Source organism: Ciconia boyciana, chromosome 4 (genome assembly GCF_034638445.1).
Source record: "Ciconia boyciana chromosome 4, ASM3463844v1, whole genome shotgun sequence".
NCBI classification, from domain to species: Eukaryota; Metazoa; Chordata; class Aves; order Ciconiiformes; family Ciconiidae; genus Ciconia; species Ciconia boyciana.
This window is the reverse complement of record NC_132937.1, coordinates 63,505,766-63,525,489: the sequence shown is the minus strand read 5'-3', so window position 1 is coordinate 63,525,489 and position 19,724 is coordinate 63,505,766.

Below are 19,724 nucleotides of genomic sequence, written 5' to 3'. Positions count from 1 at the left end.
AATCCCTTCTGGTATAGTCTTTCTCCAGCTATAACAAGTAAGTGCCTGGCACATTTAGTTTGATTTTAAGTTTCACAAATACATAAAAAGAAAGTTTGAAAGATAAATATTATTTTTACCTGCATCACAGTATCCTTTCATTAAAAGAAAAGAAAGTGGGAAAAATACAATAGAGCTGCCACACTTGTCCCAACATTATTTTAAATTTTTAAGAGACTAAAGCACCCCTTGGTACAGGGGGTCTCTTGGTACCCACAACACTGTATGAGCTAATTTTCAACTAACTACTAAAGGATTGTATGATCATCTATATACCTCTTCAGACCCTGAAAGTTTGGACCTCAATTCCTGTTCATGACATTCAGATTTGTCTTTTCTTCCAGCAAGATCTTCATTAAGGTTTTCCAGCTCAAATATCCTACTTTCTAAATTATTTTGTTTCTTGCCAAACATTGTTTCCATGTCTCTTTTGCTGTTCATGCCGGAATTGATGCTACCCTTGAATCTCAAGCAGGAAAAGGGAACTAATGAAGTCATGTAAACATGTCAGATTTTACAGACACTTCTTAAACCATCTAGTAAAAAGAAAGAAAAGCATACCAAACTCAAGATATAAATAAGATTTTAAAAAACACACCCAGACTCTGTATGTGTTCTTTGGGATAGGGAGCTGGCGGGATAGGGAAAGATTTCCCTGAGTGAAAGATGACAATTAACCTTTGTTGGCACCTCATACGTTATATCACTGAAGATATAGGGATTCCCAGCATGAGAAAAGTGGCTTTGTCCTTACCATTAGCACTTTTTACTTTTCTGTTGAAATTTCTTGAGTGTACTTAGCCAATAAAGAGGTCTGTGCTTTCGTTCATCTGTTTGTTTGTTTGCTTGCTTGCTTGTTTGTTTGTTTTGCAAAAGCCTAAATAAACCCACAGGATGATGTCTGTTTATGTAGCTGAAATATGTCTAAGGGCAACTGAAATAACATTATCATGTCAATTAACAATGTAGTGTCAGGTTAATCTTGTTTATTTACTCTATGAAGGCTGTTTCCTACCTGTTGGCTTACAAGAAATCTTTTTGAAAGTCTTTCTTTTGCTCTGTGCAGTTTCTCCTCCAATACACTGTTATTCCACTAGCAATTAAAAACACACAACACAAAAGCATCACCAAAACTATATTTGTTAAACCATTCAACCAAAATGTGTGAATGCTCTCATTTGTCAATATATGAAACACACTTCACAATTATAAACTATTGGTAATGATACAAATACACTATATCAAAATACATCTGTAAGGCAGGCTCAGAAAATATAGCAAATATAAAACAAAGGAATGGTAGAAAGTGCCAGATTAAAACAGAGAATGTGGACCATACACCATACGCCAAATAAGCTCTACTTTATATCAGCACTGATTTTGAAAGGAAAATATTTGTTTTTTTCAATTGAAACAGCTTTTTTTTTAATAGAAGGAAGAATTTAAATACAAGAAAGATATTTTGATGCATGTTATTCAGTTCTGTCACAGTACCTTCTTTTCCCACTGGCCTCATACCAGCATTTTCCAACTCATGTTTTCATTATACCAATTACTCCTACTAAGTGGAAATTTGCTGTAGTAAATTTATCAGACGCACTAAAATCTACTTTCACACTCATCTAAAAGCTGGTATAAAACACTGGGCCTTGTTTTCCTTTCATTCAAGTTGGTTTTGAAAAAAAATAAAATCAAGAACTGAATCAAAAAAATCCCCCTTCTTCTTAGTCCTACAACTTGCACGCAGTGGCTTAGGAACCCTGCAGTTCACATATCCACACTAACAATGGCAACATAACAACATGACTTAGCTGCTATGCTAATTAAAAGCTGTAAACATTCTTCTCCTCTTGCTTTTGATATTGCAGCAGATTTTGCACACCTCCTTAGTAAGTACACGGCATCAATGGCAGTACCAAGCTGCTGGACAAAAGGAAGAGAAAACCTCCACAGCTCCAATATTAGTAGCAATCCAGACCGTGATAGTAACGTATGGCAGAGACAGTGCAAGTGCGGGGTACTAATCCTAACGAAGGGACCTTAAGTCACATGTTTAAGTTTTTACATGAAAAGGGCAAGCTACTTTTTGACTTCGCAGTGGCTTCCTAGCTAAAGTTTTAAAGATGAGAGATGTGTGTGAGTGATTGGGTTTTACTATGTTTCAATATGTTTATGTGTTATTCAAAACAGGCAGTGTTATAAGCTGAATTAAGAACCCACACTGTAGCAATAAAAGGTAAGATTTAAGAGCACATTATTAAAAGCACTTAAAGGTATTAAGACAATCTCTGGAGACAGAATGTCACGTTTTTAACAGACAAGCAGAAGTATCTGCACAATCAGTGTCTGAAATCTAACACACCACCTCTCAGTTTTCCACCTGCTAATATTCTGCAGTAGTTACTGTTTGTACAAATTCAAGGCTGTTTGGACAAGCAGCCAGATTGTAAGTGTCTCTTTTTATCAGTAGGAAACTTTCTCTAGAAAGCATTCTACCGAGGTTGAGCACACCAGTCCTAAGTCTACTTCTGTAAAGCAGTTGGTTCAAAATGGGCCTGACTATACGAACAATAAATACTAGAAAATACAATTTTACTTAGCTAATATCCTCTGAACTAACATTTGGCACCTGCAGTGCATTGGCTGACAAAAGTATAACTTTAAGTACAAATTTGCAGGCCTTGCTTCAGTAATTAGGAAAGTTTCTTCAGGTTGAGAAAATAAACACTAGACCTTGTACAAATGAAGGCAAGGCAAACTACATCAAACATCACAATGTAATGTGAGGTAGAGAGCCAGAGCCAGTTTCACAAGTGCAGTCCTCAGCTCCACATGTGTGCGTTAGGGATGACTTGTGGGTCTCCAGCCTACAAGGAGCATTTCAGTGGTGGCTGAAATAGGATAAGCTTTCTTTTGGTGAAAGCAGAGGGATATAAGATCCCTCAGATCTTTCCCAACTTGAGCTATTTTTATCAACTGTTAACTCAAGATCATTAGCACATTTATAAGATGTTCATCATAATCATGATGGTCACCATGTAGTTGTTGTACACCTAGGACACACCTTCTGTTTATTAAATTTATATAAATAGGTCACCTGTACAGAACACAAACTCATCTGATAACTGAGGAAGAAGAGTTACAGAAAATTCCAGTGGTGGTAAAATAAAAGTAAAAGCCTTCGGCCTTTGGACTTAAAGCAAAAATAGCTTTATCCTTCATTAGATGAAGAAGAAAACTTAGTTGCAATGTACCGTAAAGCATTCTCTGTACAGGCACAGACACTGAAGATCACCAAAATATAACTGCCTGTCGCCAAAAGGGCAGGCAGGAAGGAACTGAGAAAAGAGGTGTGTTAGCACATGGAAAGAGACAGAAGGAGGAGAAAAAATATCAGGTCTTCAGCACAGCACTGGTATGAGGACAGAGTACATGAATATTGTAAACCTGAGTTACAAGAAAATGCAAAAGACAGAGGAAGACAAATGTGAGGCTACAGTAATGGATTTGCCTACATTAACTGAGATCCCTGTACTACATGACCAACATTTAGATGTTGCATGTTGAAAGAAAAATTTCCATTTCCTTTTTGATAACAACTCCCAGCAAAATAAGGAAACTGATCTTAACAGAACACTTGATTATCTTGTTCCAAAATGCATTGCTGTAACAAACTGATGAATTTCTAAGAAGTGGAAAACTGCACTGGATGTCCTTGTTATTTTTTATTTGGAAAGGAAAAAAAAAAATCTAATATTCGACTGACTAACAAAATTCATTTTGAAACGTTGAGAGTCCATAAAAATAACATTTCTAAATGGTATTTGTATTTACTATTTTACTGGGTCTGGCCAGGATGAAATTAACTTTCTACATAGCAGCCCTTAGGGTGCCGTGCTCTGCATTCATGGCTAGAACAGTGCTGGTAACAGGCCTGTGTTTTGGCTATTGCTGAACAGTGGGTGCTTGCATAGCATTAAGGCTTTCTCTCTTCTCCCTTCTCCCCCTGTGAGTAGGCTGGGGGTGAGAAAGAAACTAGGAGGGCACATAGCCAAGACAGCTGACCTGAACTGGCCAAGGCATTATCTCATACTATATGATGTCTTGCTCGGCAATAAAAGCTCAGGGAGAGGAGGAAGGAGGGACGTTTGTGGTTCTGGCATTTGTCTTTCCAAGCAACCATTGCCCTTGCTGAGGCCCTGCTTCCCAGGGAGTGGCATCTGCCAGTGGTGCATTAATTCCTCGTTTTGCTTTCCTTGCACATGCAGCTTTTGCTTTTCTTATTGAACTGTAATTGTCTCTATCTGTGAGTCTTCTCACCTTCCTTCTATTTTCTCCCCATCCTGCAAGAGTGAGTGAGAAGCTGGGTGGGTGTTTGACTGCTGGCTGGGGTCAACCCACCACACTCATTCTGTGACTTAACATGATTTTTTGACTGTCCATTTACTTCAATATCTCCTCTCCATTGTTTATTTTGTTTGATTAAAATATTCTCAGAAAATCTTGAAAAAACTTTTTTCCTTTCCTTCTCCTTTTTATTTCCCTGGGGAAAAGTGTGTTTGAAAATTTTAAAAATACAGGATAATTCAATGAGGGGAATGAAACAACTATGTGTATCTTTGACCACACACAAAATAAATAGAGATTCTTAAACAGAATTATCAGAAGTTTCATTTTGACCTTTGAGGGTGAGAGAAGACATATGTTTAAGGTTTGAGAAACATTTAAAAGTATCCATATAAGCTCTTTACAGTATTATAAACAAGCACAAGGACTTACCTTTGACCATAATTCAAAACTTTTTAACAATATCATCTGTTTGTAAGGTGGAATATTTCATGAGGAGAACATGTTAAACATGAACAATATTTTAAGAGTCATTGCAATAGTATCCCTTCTTTTCTCATAAAACTTTTCCTAAAGCAAAAAGAGCTCCTTTAAAATTAAGCACGTTTATTTTGCTTCATTGCAAATGAATAGATGAAGTACTTGTGGAAAGCTGAAATGAAGAAGATGGAGACTAGCACAAGTTCTGCGAGGTAAGGAATTGGTTAAAATGGGAGTCACGTGGCTTCTCTTCAATCATTTGCAACGTGATGAGAAGAATCCAGATTTGCCAGTACGCAATAGCAGGATGATATCACCATTCCAGGACAGCCATAGAAAAACAGCACATTTTCCTGGGTACCTGGCAAAACATTAATGTTGCTGCACACAGCAGTGCTGAAACATATATGTAATTCAACATGCCACTTTAGTCACTGATGACAAAAAAAAGAAAAAGGGTTATTCAAAACAATCATACAGAGTAAAGCTCCTAGGATCAGTGCAAATACCATGAAGGGAGAGCAACAGATCTCATCAGAGAAAATGAGAGTGGTTAAGAAGGAAAAATGTTGCTGCCAGTATGCATTAGAAAATCACGTACAAGGACAGGAAAAAAGCCTGTTTAGGGCCAACCTTGCTACAAGACCAAACAAATACTGACTGGTCAAAAACAAGCAGGAGAAGGAAGTTTCTAATTGTCAGAAGACAAGTCTTAACAACAACATTTGAGAGCACTGATAACACATGAACTCAGAAAAAGGGCAAGGAAAAGAGCTTCTGCAATTTTCAGCTGGAACATGCTGGTTTTGCAAGAGTGTTATTAGCATCAGTTATGAGCGAAGTAGGCCTGGACTTGAAGGATATGCCTTCCGGTCCTACATGTCAAAACACCACACTGCCTGTAGCATAAGAACTATAAAGGTCTTCTGGAAATAACAAATGTGACAAGATGAGATGCACTTCACAACTTTTAAAACAGCTTGCTGTTTCTTGGAGAAAAGGAAAACAAACATTTTACTTCTGAAATCTTCCTCTGTAATTACAAATGAATACAAAAATGATGGATATTCATCATCTGAAATATGCACTGCAAGTTATTGTCAAAGTTAAATTCTATGCACCTGGCCTTGTACAGAACAGCACAGTCTCAGTTATTTTAGAAAGTTAACATGTGCAGTAAAAAAGAAACCTTTACTAAGAAAATACACTACAGTGTGACCAGGAGATGCTTTAAATCACATATTGGTTCCAGCTGAAAGAAAAAATCTGCCATTGTAGTAATAAGTAGCACAGCAGGTAAACATTAAAAGAATAAACCTGAAAACATTTGTCAAAGACTGCAGAAGGAGAGAGAAGAACATTAAAAACATAGATTTTGTGTCTGTTGAATTGTATGAATGCACCAAGATGTTACGGTATTTCACATCCTGCTTGGCCAAGGAAAACATGCATTCACTGATTTGAAAAAAGTTATATCCATCAGAAGGAAGGCTGACAAAGCAATTTTTACAATGAAACATATTAGTCTTCTCACAACAACAACAAAATGTTATTAAGAAATATGTATGCTGATATGTTAGCATAACATAATTATATAATATAAAAACTATAAAGCTGGGCAATTTTATAAGTATTTCAAGTGCAACTTGTAAAGTGTTAAAGATGCCATGAATGGCAAATCTTTCAAAATGCTCAATGAGCAGTCAACTTATTCAACACTCAGTTAAGACCAAGCAATCAAGTCTAGAAATACAACAAAGAATGTGGAGAATCAAGTTCAAGCTTCATCAGTACATTCTCTGAATGACTTGTAAGTTTGGGATGACATCTCAGAGGATTTAAAAAAATTTAAAAAAAAAAAGTAATTTGGCATTTCACATTACCACTTATGCTGGTTTACAAAACCACTGAAAAGAAAAACTCTTCCAATAGCCAGCCAAAATAGAAAACAACACCTTTTGACTTCAGATAAATAGAGCACTTTTTCTGCCACTATGCACCCATCTAATTCTCTGACTGCTTTCTCTTGATATCTGCAGGACTCTTCACCAAATATATTAATATACTGACTAAATATTAATAATATCAAATTATAATTTCTTCTTTGAGGAAGAACTACATTTTCAATATCACAAATGGCAAGAAAAAATAATAGATTTCTAAAACAGCTAAAAATACGCGGAAAACATCTGTAAACTTAGCAAAAAATGAAAATACATCTGATCTAAAAGGCATGGTTAAAACAAAGAAAATCTTAATCTAAATTTTTTAAAACTGCCAAGAAAAGCAATATGATAACCTTGTGAAATTTATACACCCATGATATATGTCAGGCTACATACTATATTATATTAAAGCTACGGTAACTAGCACACTGTACTCCCCCGCCTTTTTGCTATCATGCTATAATTTCTGCAAAACTTTCCACATAACTGGGGCAGGGGGAAGGGGGAATAGAGGGTTGCTCACATTTTTAAAAACAAGTCTCAGCTTTGAAGTTAAATCAGTAAGCTTCAAAAATCTCATGGAAGGAAAGTCACCAATACGGGTACTTCCAGTATTCTAACAAAATGCGGCTTCAACAGTGCGAGACACTTCACACAAGCAAGAGAAAACAGAGGACACCCATTTGTGGGGCAGTGGGGTCTGTAAGACAGTTTGGCTAGAAATCAGTCACAGGGTACTTACATTGGGAGTTACAGTCACTATGAACCTAGGTAGAACCTAAAGTCTGCTGGATATTCATAACTTATGAATCTAAAGACATTGCCCCATAGACCTGAAGGAGACAGTACTAGCAAATGCGCAAGCTAGAGGGAAAGTGAAATATTTGTCCAGCTCCAGAACTGTTCAAAATCATCTGATCAGTTGCATGCAATGTAACCATGATACTGTGAATTTACACTTACTTTTTAATTTTGTCATTTTATATAAAAATTCTGCGGGAAAAGAAAAGCCCTACTTATTCCACCCACACAGTGCATTTGATAGTCTGTTCCACAGTGATGAATGTTTCATATACCTTAAACTTATTTATGTTGCCAAATAATCCCTTTCAATCAATTTCATTGCTACAGTGTTCTCACTACTTTAGTCTTCTTCCTTCAACAGTTCTCCTACAAACACCTGATTAAAAAAAAATTTATGTGAACATAAAATTTGTGCTATTTTCTTTAACTAAACTAATCTGGACAGACATTAAAATGCAGACATGTGTCTAGCCTAGGGCTTGTTAATGCAAAAGAAATTAATGTGTACGAGTGTATGTAATCTCCTGAAAATTTCTACTATAACTTCAGAAATCAAAGTAGATCTTGGGAACTCTTCTCCATTGGCAAAGTGCCACTGATTTCCAAGGCATGAACTATATGGAATCAGAGTAATCACCCCAATGCTGGATAGTTTCCCTTCTAATAAGCCTTTCTATATCTAGAGTATGACAAGGCTTTAAATTAAAGTGCTAGATATTACAGTAATCTTCAGTAGCAGTAATACCGGGGAGGAAAATCTCTATGTTCTACAGTGTACTTATTAAACGTGATTCCTAAAAATTTGATCAAAGTCTCTCTCAAGTAGTTGTGAAATAAGGAATAATAAAAGTATGCAATACATATTTGTATACCTCTAGGTCATAACACAAATCCCAAGGATAAGGCAGACAGCAATACACCTAGCATTTGTGCTGCACAAGCCACTTTCAGCAGCTGCATGCTAGTCCTGGGCATACATCTTTTCTCCAGCCAGGCAAGGAAAGGACATGAAATGCCAACGAACTAAGCTGCTGACAACCTGCTCCCTCCAGCCTGCGCTACTGCCAATTCATGTTGCAGAGCACAACAAGCAGGACAAAATAAGAGATTTTAGGATTACTGAATGGGCTGGAGCTCTGCTTTGTGAATGTGGGGAGGTGGCTAGGGACAGTTAGCCAGCCTCCCATGGCAGGGAAGGAGACAGAGCAAGGTATAGAGTAGGAGTGGGGAAAAAGGGCTGGAGGCTGCTACCTGGCTCCTACACATGGCGGTATCTGTCAGCTCTGGCTCCTCAAGCCTCTTCTTTGTTCACACTGCTTGTGGTGCCTAAATATGTCACGTTTAGGAATCTCTGAACCAGACCAGAAAGCAAGTCTCCCCTGCACTCAGCTGTCATTTCCTTAGCGCTCCGCTGTCAGGCAGAAGACAATAGAGCAGCTAGTTTTCTTGTCACCACAGAAGTCATCCAGATAAACCGCTTCTCTCAGTACCTGCCCTTACAGTCAGCCTTTATGGTCCCTCCGTGTCTTCTACAAACCAGGAGCAGTCTGCCTCTGGCTGAGCTGGAAGCAGTCCTGCGCTCACTCTTAGCACTCCTCACTGCATCTATGTGTGACACGGCTACTGTAGTAAATGTCCTATTCACATTACAAAAGACAGAACTGTATGAAGCCATGGAAATTTTACCAACAGGAGTAGCTGCCACACTTTCTATGCACAAGTACAGCCTGCTGTAAAATTAAAATGGAAATCTCTTTCCCACAAAGGTGGGACCACAGAGATTGAGGATAAATTTCCTTCCTGCTGCCCAGACTGTACTACTCCTTGGTACAAAGATTTGTTGAAAGATAGCTGGCTAATTTGTATCTTGTAGTGACACAAATGAGAAGGAGTAGCTCAGTCTTCCCAGCTAAAAATCTGTCTGAAACCACGGAAGGCAAAGCTCATACAAGTTTGAAGGCATGCCTTTTTTTTTTTTTATAGACCACTGGTAAATGGTAAGTTAATAAAAGTCTTTTGTGCTAAATGCACAGTTTAAGCTACCATGCCTAGAGTAGATGGCAGACAGACTCTTTTGCAAGAAAGAGACAACCTATGTGACTTTGAACCTTGTCCAGCATCCTTCTCAAAACTACACAGGTCCTACAGCCTTTATTGTCCCTGCACTACAGCGCTTCTGGTAGCTAGTCAGTCCTTGTTATTTACCAACTGATGCTGAAATTTTACCTACAGAAATAGCCAGATAAAACCAAATTGTAATTAGCCGGCTGCACATTACATTTTGCCACAGTTGTTGCTGCATCTGGACATAGGCTTCCAGGATGCTCCTTTTGGTCAGAATCACACAAAACTTTTGTCCAGGGAGTTGTTGAACAAATAGTTTTATCTCAGGTTTTGTTTTTGAAATGTAGCTAATGTTGCAAGTTAGAGATGAAAAACATTAAGCAACTCAAAAAAATTTTTTTTTTCTTAAATTCAGGTGTTTTTTAAAGCTACATAATACACAAAGAATAAAATAGTAAGGGTGCAATGTAGGGTGAAGCATGCCAAAAAAGGTAAAACAAGGAAAAAACATATCTGATAAAGGTGTTTAATAAGGACTAACCTTGACAGAAATAGCCAACACAGCTTCAAAATACAGTAGGTCATCTAGCCTTCATTAAGCTGTTGCTTTGGTTCTATTATTGTTGGGTTTAGTTTTCATAAAAAACTACCTCTGTTAGTAGGTTAGAAAAATAAAAATTGTGCTCACATTTGGAAAGACCTACACAAGACATGAAGCTAGAGAGCTACAAAAATAATTCATTTCTAAATAGAAGTTTGGCAACTTAGCCAGAGCAATTATAGGGAGGCAAGAAGTGCATAACTCTCACGCAAATTCCAGTGTGTGTTTTAAATTAAAAAGCTTTTTGAGGTATTCCAGTGCAGGCTGAGAACCCTTTGGACTTGGAAGAACACACCTGTTTATGTATTGCAACATTAATATGAACAGCAAGTCATAGGTTCAACAGCCTTCCAGCATTTTTCAAGGAACAGATCCTAGCAAAAACTTCCACTCTTGTATCAAAATAAAGCATGGACCATTTTTCCCACTTGCCCAGGAAATTATATCCAAAGAGACTGAAAAAGGAAACAGTTCCAACTACAGTTGCTAGAAGTCGCAACACATTTTGAAATGAAAAGGCAGTCCTGGGTAAAGACATACATATCTGATGATACTTTCCGAAACTCCTCTCTCATGTATCATGCATCAATTGTTTCTCTTAACACTTACAGCTACCTAAAACAACAGCTGCCCACAAAACAAGCAAAAACTTTGAAGCCTCAGACCCACATAATGTATGCATATAAATTTAAACCTTTCCAAAATACTGAAGTGTACAGTCATGCCTTCCGACAATAGAAGGCTACTAATTTCATACGGAAACACCAAGACAAACACCTCAGTTTTGCATCCTTTTTGGACTTTCCCTTTCCTAAAGCTTCAAGCTTCCCCCTCCAATCACATCATTTGTCCTGCAAATACCTCATATTGCCTCCTAGAGATTTAGAAAATAAAACAGGAGAAAAATGCCATAAAACTGAAAGAGCTTAAAAAAAGTAACCCTTGCACTTTGGATTGGAGTAACACATTGAACCACGATTTGGAAGTGCATACATATCAGGGTTTCCTTCCAATCAGCTGACCCTTGATGCTCTACTCAAAATTAAAGCCTTGAGCTTATCAGAAAAAATGTTGAGGACACAGGAATATTCATCAGTTTTCCCCACATACAAGCTATAAAAATACTTTTGTTTAAATTAAAAGTTCCAATGGAAAACTGCTCCAGAAATGTTTATCTCCCTCCGAAACAAGTATAGGAATGATCAGTGAATTCAGTTCAGACTATCATTGCTCAGGCAGTGGTTAGTCTGCCTTGAGTTTTCTTTGTTTCTCATATTTTTATGTCAATATGGGTTTTAAATAGGTTGTAAAGAATTCATTGTGAGCTTTTGAGGAAAGGAAGTAAAACAATCAATCAGATATGAAAGCCCTTGAAATTAGGAACTGTACAGAGCATGAGGGATGGAGTACCATTCCCAGAAGATTGTGTGTAAAATACAATACTTAAGTACCACAGATGTGGCTGACATTTTGTTTTCCAGAATTCATTCCTATTCCCATACTACAGAGGTGCCAACTGCAATTCTTATTCTGATAGTTCACAGTGGCACTTCCCATGTGTATCTGCTACATTGATTTTAAATAGATCACACAACGTCAGGAGCCAGGTCTAACTAGATAACCTACAACTCCTTCACAACCTGGTTGCTAATGCAGCAAGGTTCTAGTTTGGTGAACATTTATTTCAGAGGTAATGCTGGAGTTTCTTTTCAGAGGAAATGCTTTCCTAAGCCCCTTTGTGATAGTGGATATAGTCAAACAGACCGAGGATCTGATTTGAATTAAAAATAACCCACAAAAAACTTAACCCACATCAGTTCCCTGAGGGGGCAGAAAGTGATATGAAGAACTAACGATGTTGACACCACCACGAAAAGAAATCACTGTCAAACTCTGACCAGGATATCTTATTAGTGCCTTCAGAGATTTACTCTAAAACTGTTCTCCCCTTCACCTAGTCTTTTATATTTAAAATTACTTTACCTATTGACCTGAGCCTGTCAGTGCTCCTCATATTTCAGATTGGATTTTAAACACAGCCAAGAGGCTGCTTTTTTTTTTTTTTAAACACCAGAAGCAACAAGCTCTAACAAAAGCTGTAGCTTCCGAGCACACCAAACCCATTGTCCACTTAGACACTTGTTCACTACCTTTACCAGAAAGCCCTGTAGTACTAAAGAGGAAGAAGAGAGTACTGTAAAATACAGGACATTTGGCCATTTACTGTGCAGTTTCCACCAGTCTAGGCTGATAGCAAATAAGATGTAGTCCAGAGGTCATGCTTTAACAGGAAATCTAGGGCTATACAGGCCTTCTCACCATGCAGCACCAAGGGGTACACAACAGAGGCCTGAAACATTCCCACAAGAGTGCAAAATGACAGCATCATTGCAAACTTCTGCTGAATTTCCTTACAATACTCACATATTAATCCAAATATCTGATGCACAGTATAGCAATACTGGTTTCAGCAGCTATAGAGGGAAGCAGTTCTAGCACAGAGCAAATTGCTCTGTTTATTGAAGTAGTTTGTGATATCTGCAAATGATGATGAATGTCAGGCAGTATTCACTCATAGCTTAAGATATTATTTCAGTCTAGTTCTCCTGAACACTACTGCATTATAGAAATATTCAGTCAGGATTTACACTCAGGGTGTCAGAGTTGACAAACACAGCAGATAGCACTCTTCCATTAAATCTGCCATACTGAACCTGTACCCAGACCACACAAACAAACTTTCAGTAGCGATGAAACATTTCAGCTGGAATTAACCACATGAAACAAAGCAGCTTTCAGGACACTTGTCCGGTCCCTGGGTCACAAAATGGTTGAAGATGGAAGGGACCTCTTGGCATCACCTGGTCCAACACGTGTGCTCAAGCAGGTTCATCTAGAGTAGATGGCCCTGGACTACATCCAGAAAGCTTTTGCATATCTCCCAAGGGTGGAGACTCTACCACCTCCCTGGGCAACCTGTGCCAGTGCTCAGTAACCCTCATAGCAAAAAAGTGTTTCCTGATGTTCAGGAAGAACCTCCTGTATTTCAGTTTGTGCCCACTGCTTCTTGTCCTGCCACTGGGCATCACTGAGAAGAGCCTGGCTCTACCTTCTTTTCACCCTCTCTTCAAGTATTTATATACATTGATAAGATCCCCCTGAGCCTTCTCTTCTCCAGGCTAAACAGTCTCAGCTCTCTCAGCCTTTCCTCATAAGCGAGATGCTCCCATTACTTAATCATTTTAATGGCCCTTCATTGGACTCTTTCCAACATGTCCATACCTCTCTTGTAATGGGAAGCCCAGACCTGGACACAGTACTGCAGGTCTGACCTCACCAGTGCCAAGGAGACGCGAAGGATCACCTCCCTCAACCTGCTGGCAAGACTCCTCTTGGAGGAGTCCTTGGCAGCCCAGGATACCATTAGCCATTGCCATCTTGTGGCAAGGGCACATTGTAGACTCATGTTCAAGTTGGTGTCTACCAGTACCCCCAGGGCAGTTTCTGCAAAGCTCTTTTCCAGCTCAGCAGCCCCCAGACTGTACTGGTGCCTGGGTTTGTTCCTCCACAGGCACAGAACTTTACAATTGTCCTCGTTGAACTTCATGATGTTCCTGTCAGCCCATTTCTCCAGCCTGTTTATCCAGCCCATTGAGGTCCCTCTGGATGGCAGCACAACCCTCTAGTGTATCAGCCACTGCTCACAATTTTGTGTCATCAGCTACCTTACCGAGAGTACACTTTGCCCCATCATCCAGATCATTAATGAATATGTTAAACAGTGTCAGACCCAGTATGACCCCTGGGGTACATTGCTTGTTACTGGCCTCCAATTAGATTTTGCACCTCTGATCACCACTCTCTGGGCCTGGCCATTCAACTGATTTTCAATCCACCTCCCGGTCTGTTCATCCAGCCCATACACAGCTTGCCTATGAGTATCTTATAGGAGACAATGTTAAAGACCTTACTGAACTTCAGGTAGACAAAATTCACTCCTCCCATCATCTACCAGGCCACTCATTTAAATGTAGAAGTTTATCAAGTTGGTCAAGCATGACTTCCTCTTGGTGAAGCCATGCTGACAGCTCCTGATGATTTTCTTGTCCTTAATGTGCCTAGGAATGGTTTCCAGGGTGAGCTACTCCATCACCTTTCGAGGGATTGAGGTGAGGCTGACTGACCTGTAGTTCCCTGGGTCCTCCTTCTTGCCCTTCTTGAAGATTAAAGTGACATTTGCTTTCTGCCATTCTTCAGGCACTTCTCCCAGTCACCATGATTGATAAAAGATTATTGAGAGTGGCCTTGCAATGACATCAGCCAGATCCCTCAGCACTCATGGGTGCATCCCATCAGTGCCCATGTACTTAGGTATGTCCAGTTTGCTGAAGTATTCCGTGACCTGATCCTTATCCACCAAGGGTGCATCTTCCTTACTCCAGCCTTTCCCCCTGGTTTCTGGGACCTGGGATTCCTGAAAGCTGGTCTTGCTAGTAAAGACTGAGGCAAAGAAGGCATTCAGTACCTCAGCCTTTTCCATGTCCTGTGTAAAGGTCCCCACCCCATTCAGCAGTGGGCCCACATATTCCCTAGTCTTTCCTTTGCCATTTACCTATTTATAGAAGCCCTTCCTGTTGCCCTTGACATTCCCCACCAGTTTCAACTCCAGGTGGCTTTGGCTTTCCTAGTCATGCTTTCTTCTGCATGCTTGGGCAGTGTCTCATTATTCCCCCCAGGTTACCTGACCCTGCTTCCACCTTCTGTATACTTCTTTTTTCTCTTTGAGTTTTGCCAGGAGCTCATTGTTCATCCACACAGGCCTCCTGGCATTTTTACTTGACTTCTTGCTCACTGGCATGAACTGCTCTTGAGCTTAGAGGAGGTGATCCTTGGAGATCAACCAGCTTTCTTGGCCCCTTATTTCTTCCAAGGCCTTACCCCATGGGACACTTTCAAGTACATTCCTGAAGAGGCCGAAGTCTGCTCTCCTGAAGTCCAGACTTGTGATCTTGCTTTTTACTCTCCTCTCTCCCCTCTCAGGATCCCAGACTCCACCATCTCATAGTCACTGCAGCCAAGGCTGCCTTCGACCTTCACATCCCCAGCAAGCCTTTGCTTGTTTGTGAGTATGAGGTCCAGCAGAACACCTCTCCTAGCTGGCTCCTCTACCATTTCCATCAGGAATTTTTCATTTATTTTCTCCAGGAAACTCCTGGATTGCTTACGCCCTGATGTCTTGTCCATTCAGCAGAAATTGGGGTGGCTGAAGTCCTCCACAAGGACCAGGGCTGCTAACGTGAGGCTGCTTCTAGCTGTCTTTAGAAGGCCTCATCCACTTGTTCTTCCTGATCAGGTGGCCTATAGCAGACACCCACTACAGTGTCACCCTTACTGGTCTACTTGTTAAACCTTACCCATAAACTCTCTGTTGGCTCCTCATCCATCCCCAGGGAGATCTTCATGCATTCCAGCTATTCTCTCACATAAGGGGCAGCTCCACCTCCTCATTTTTCCAGGCTGTCCTTCCTAAAGAGACTGAATCCTTCCATTGCAACACTCCAGTCACACAAGCCATCCCACCACATCCCTGTGATCCCAACAAGATCACAGCCCTGCAACTGTACACAGATCTCTAATTCCTCATGTTTATTCCCCATACTGTGTGCATTAGTGTGCAGGCACTTCAGAGAGGCACCCCAGCATGCTGATTTCTCAGAAACGATCTGGAACGTTTCCCCATAATTGTGTCTTGTAGGCACTTCCTCACTTATATGCAAATGCTTGAGCCCTGTCTTGTGGATTTTGTTCCCTTTCACTAACATTGCTCCAGTCCTTTGTATGTCAACGCTGTCCATCATTCCTTCACAGGGCTGCTGGTAACTCTCTCCCTCTCCCATCGTTCCCAGTTTAAAGCTCTTCTTACCAGGACAACCATCCTGCTGGCAAAGACACCTTTGTACCACTTAGTTAGGTGGATCCCATCTCTCCCAAGCAGATGTTTATCCTCAAACAGGGTCCCATGGTCATAGAAACCAAACCCAGCTGGCAATGCCAGCTCTGCAACCAATTGTTAACGTGTAATCAACCTTTCCCCTCACCAGCAGGATTGAGAGGAACACCACCTGGGTCCCATAACCCTATCACCCACAGAACTCTGTAGTTAACTTTTGATACTCTGGAGGTTGTCTCTGGTAGTATCACTTATGCCCACCTGGGAGAAGAGCAGGGAGTAATAGAGGGTGGGACAAGCTTTAGCAGGATCTCCACAACATTCTGGATCCACGCCCCCAGGAAGAAGCAAAGTTCTTTGGACAACAGGTCAGGTTGGCAGGTGAGTGGCTCAATCCCCTGCAGCAGAAAGCAGCCCACCGCTATCACTCGCCACTTTGTCCAGGTTATCCTGCGTGGTTCAGAGTTAGTCATCCTGGTTGCTTCACTTGAAAGCACACCCGTCTCCTCCTCAGCTTTGAGGGCAGCAAACCTGTCCCACAGATGCAAGGCTTCAGGTGGAGCAGGAATCTTCCTGCTAGTTTGTGATGTGCCCTGGGATGAAACATGCAACATGTTTTTAACAAACCAAGGAATGGTTAAGTAGCAAATATCAGAGTGTTAATTTAGTATCAAACATAAAGCATTAAGTGACAGACAGGCAGGAGAGAAAAGGGATATAAATGAATCCCCTCAGCCAGGATATAGTATTCTCTGTTAAGAACTTCTAACCAGCGTGCCAACACCTGTTATACACATAGCACATGCCAAATGCTAATTACTGCAACTGATTCAAGGACAACCCAGTTCAGTAGATGACTGTCAGTACCAGGTAGCCAACAAGCTCTGGAAAATTACATGCCAATTTTTTTTAATTTGTAGGAGAGATTTCTAATATAAACTTCTGATTTTTTTTACTTGTTAGATAAATAAGAGAGTGAAAGAAAAAGAGAGTAGGAAAGGAAAAGACAGGTGAAACTTCAAGAGTCTTGAAGTCTTTCCCCATTTACACTGAGCCTCAAAGCTCTAGGTAGTTTGGCTTAACACAGTATAAACTTACACTAGTCCAAAGTAAGTGGAAAAGGAACTACAGGACATCTGGGCAGAAGCTTTCCTATAGCAAGACCTTCCAACATATGCAAAGCCTACTTACAGCATAAAAGCAGATATATCCTAATCATTTTCAGCCATATCACAGTATTGTCAATAGTCACTTTACTGCAACTAAAGTATGATTGTTTTCTGTAAACCCTCATTCCTGAAATCATGTGCTACCTTAAAATGCTAACACGTGCTTTGATGCACAGCTCTCATAGCTATAGAGAAAGGAACCCGGGTGATGTGGACCTTTTTAAAATGTAAAAACAAAACCAGGTTTACATTTTAAAAAAATGAAAAGCTCAATCTCCTTTAGCTACCTGGTTGTATTAAGTGTTGCCGCTCGTGCTTCCTGCAGTTGCCAATGTCTAGCCACTGAACTCACCTTCTCTGAATGCACTCAGAGCAGACAGCTGACTGCCCTGGGGCCAGGGCAGCACCACAACAAACTTGGGATCAACTTATTTTCAAATACTTATCTTGACAGAAAGTTATACAGATACTAGAGGTGACATATCATTGCAATTTTTAAACCAACAAACACAGAATAAGAATGAAACACTGAATAACCTTTCATGCCATTCCTAAACCTGTAGAAAGTCTGAAAGAAATATGCTGTGGTGTCCCTCTGTGCAAAACACTGCAACTAGTGTACACACAGAAAATCTGACACATCCCAGGCACAGACAGCAGCTTCAGTAGCTCACAGGAGCACCACGTGTATTTATCAGCTTAAGGCCCTACAGGGTAACACATTGTTTTTTCTAAACATATTATTTTATGTCATTACATGATACACAGAGCCAAAGGCTGAATCAGCCTCAACTTGTCTGAACCTCTGTAACAAATGAAAAGAAAATTTAATATTTTTATAGGTAAATCTGGATTCAAACGTTGTTGTTATATAACCTAAAACTGATTTTTAGTTCTCTAAGCTGATATCCTTCCTTATAGATCTATTCAACACATTTTGACAGCTAATTTAATTACTTTATAAATGTCACTGTTGATTTTAGGAAAAGGCTGGAAGCATTAGCGGAAAATAGAAGCTCTTAACATAGCAGAGGCAATATGTTTAAGATGTAATTGCTTTTTAGATATAAAATGCATCTTTACTAGAGTTTTGCTGAACCTCAAGTAGTTATGTTGCAGTTGGCAACAAGAAAACAGAAAGTTCCAGGGAGAGGTAAGAGATAGTAATGATCCTTTCATATTAATGCCAGTCAGCACATAATGAAAACACCATGCAGATCCCCTATTTACACTAAGCAACACCCATAACTGTTAATGGGCCAGTGAAGTGAAGAAGGGAGCGAGCTGTAGGATAGAATATAGTCACAGCTGGAATCAGGCCAAGTAGCAGATTCAGCTATTGAAAAGAGAGGAGACTCTTCCTGAAGTGCTCAACATATAGAAGAGTTACCCAAGAGGTACATAACCAGAGTTATGCTGAGTTACAGTTCTTCTATTTATTAGGACTAGTTCAAATGAGGCCTCAAAATCAGAAAAAAGAAAAAAAAAAAACACCTACTTTCCAATTGCCTCCCATCCTCTGTGAAGCAGAAGCTAATCTGTATGGAAATCCTCCACAGACCAGGACCTAGCAGCTATTGAAATCAAGTTACATCATCAAGAAATGAGCATTTCCTGTTTATCATTTTGCTCGGTGCTTCTTTTGCAGAAAATAAACACAGTAAAACAGTTCCGATGGTGTGTAAATGTTCAAGGGGAAAAAAAAAAAAAAAGAATATATTGTCCAGTGTTATCTGTAAATTTTAAATCAATATCTGATGCAAGACTATGATATTCCTAGGTACTCATTAATTAAATGTCAGGTTATTTGCTTTTTTAATAAGTTTATCTTCCTAGCTTATACTTTGCTATCCTTAAAAACAAGGCCAAAACAATGCAGAACAAGGAGAGGAACATAATGAAAAGTAATTATCTGATTTACTTTTGCACATTGAGCCAGTGAGTATTCCATAACACATATTTCAATTGCTCCCAGTCTTGCTGTTTTTGAATAGCGGCTACTTGGGAAGCAGAAGGAAAGTGCTAAGTTTTAGGAAGCGTAGCATTTGGCAGCTAGTTACAGACAATGAAAATGCTGTACACAACACATGCATGTTGATTTTGCAGCTCAGAAGAAAAAAACATATTGCTTGCCTTTAGGTATCTAAGTACCTGACATCAGAAGCTTGAAAATAGCATAAATTGCCATTAGTACACACAGTTCCTTTCATTCATAAAATTATTGACTTTCAAAAATTGAAAAAGAAAGTATGCAACATGCCTATAAGAGAATTCTCATCTCTGGAAGTGGTGTTTTTTAGTGAAAGATAACAGTTTAAAGTAAA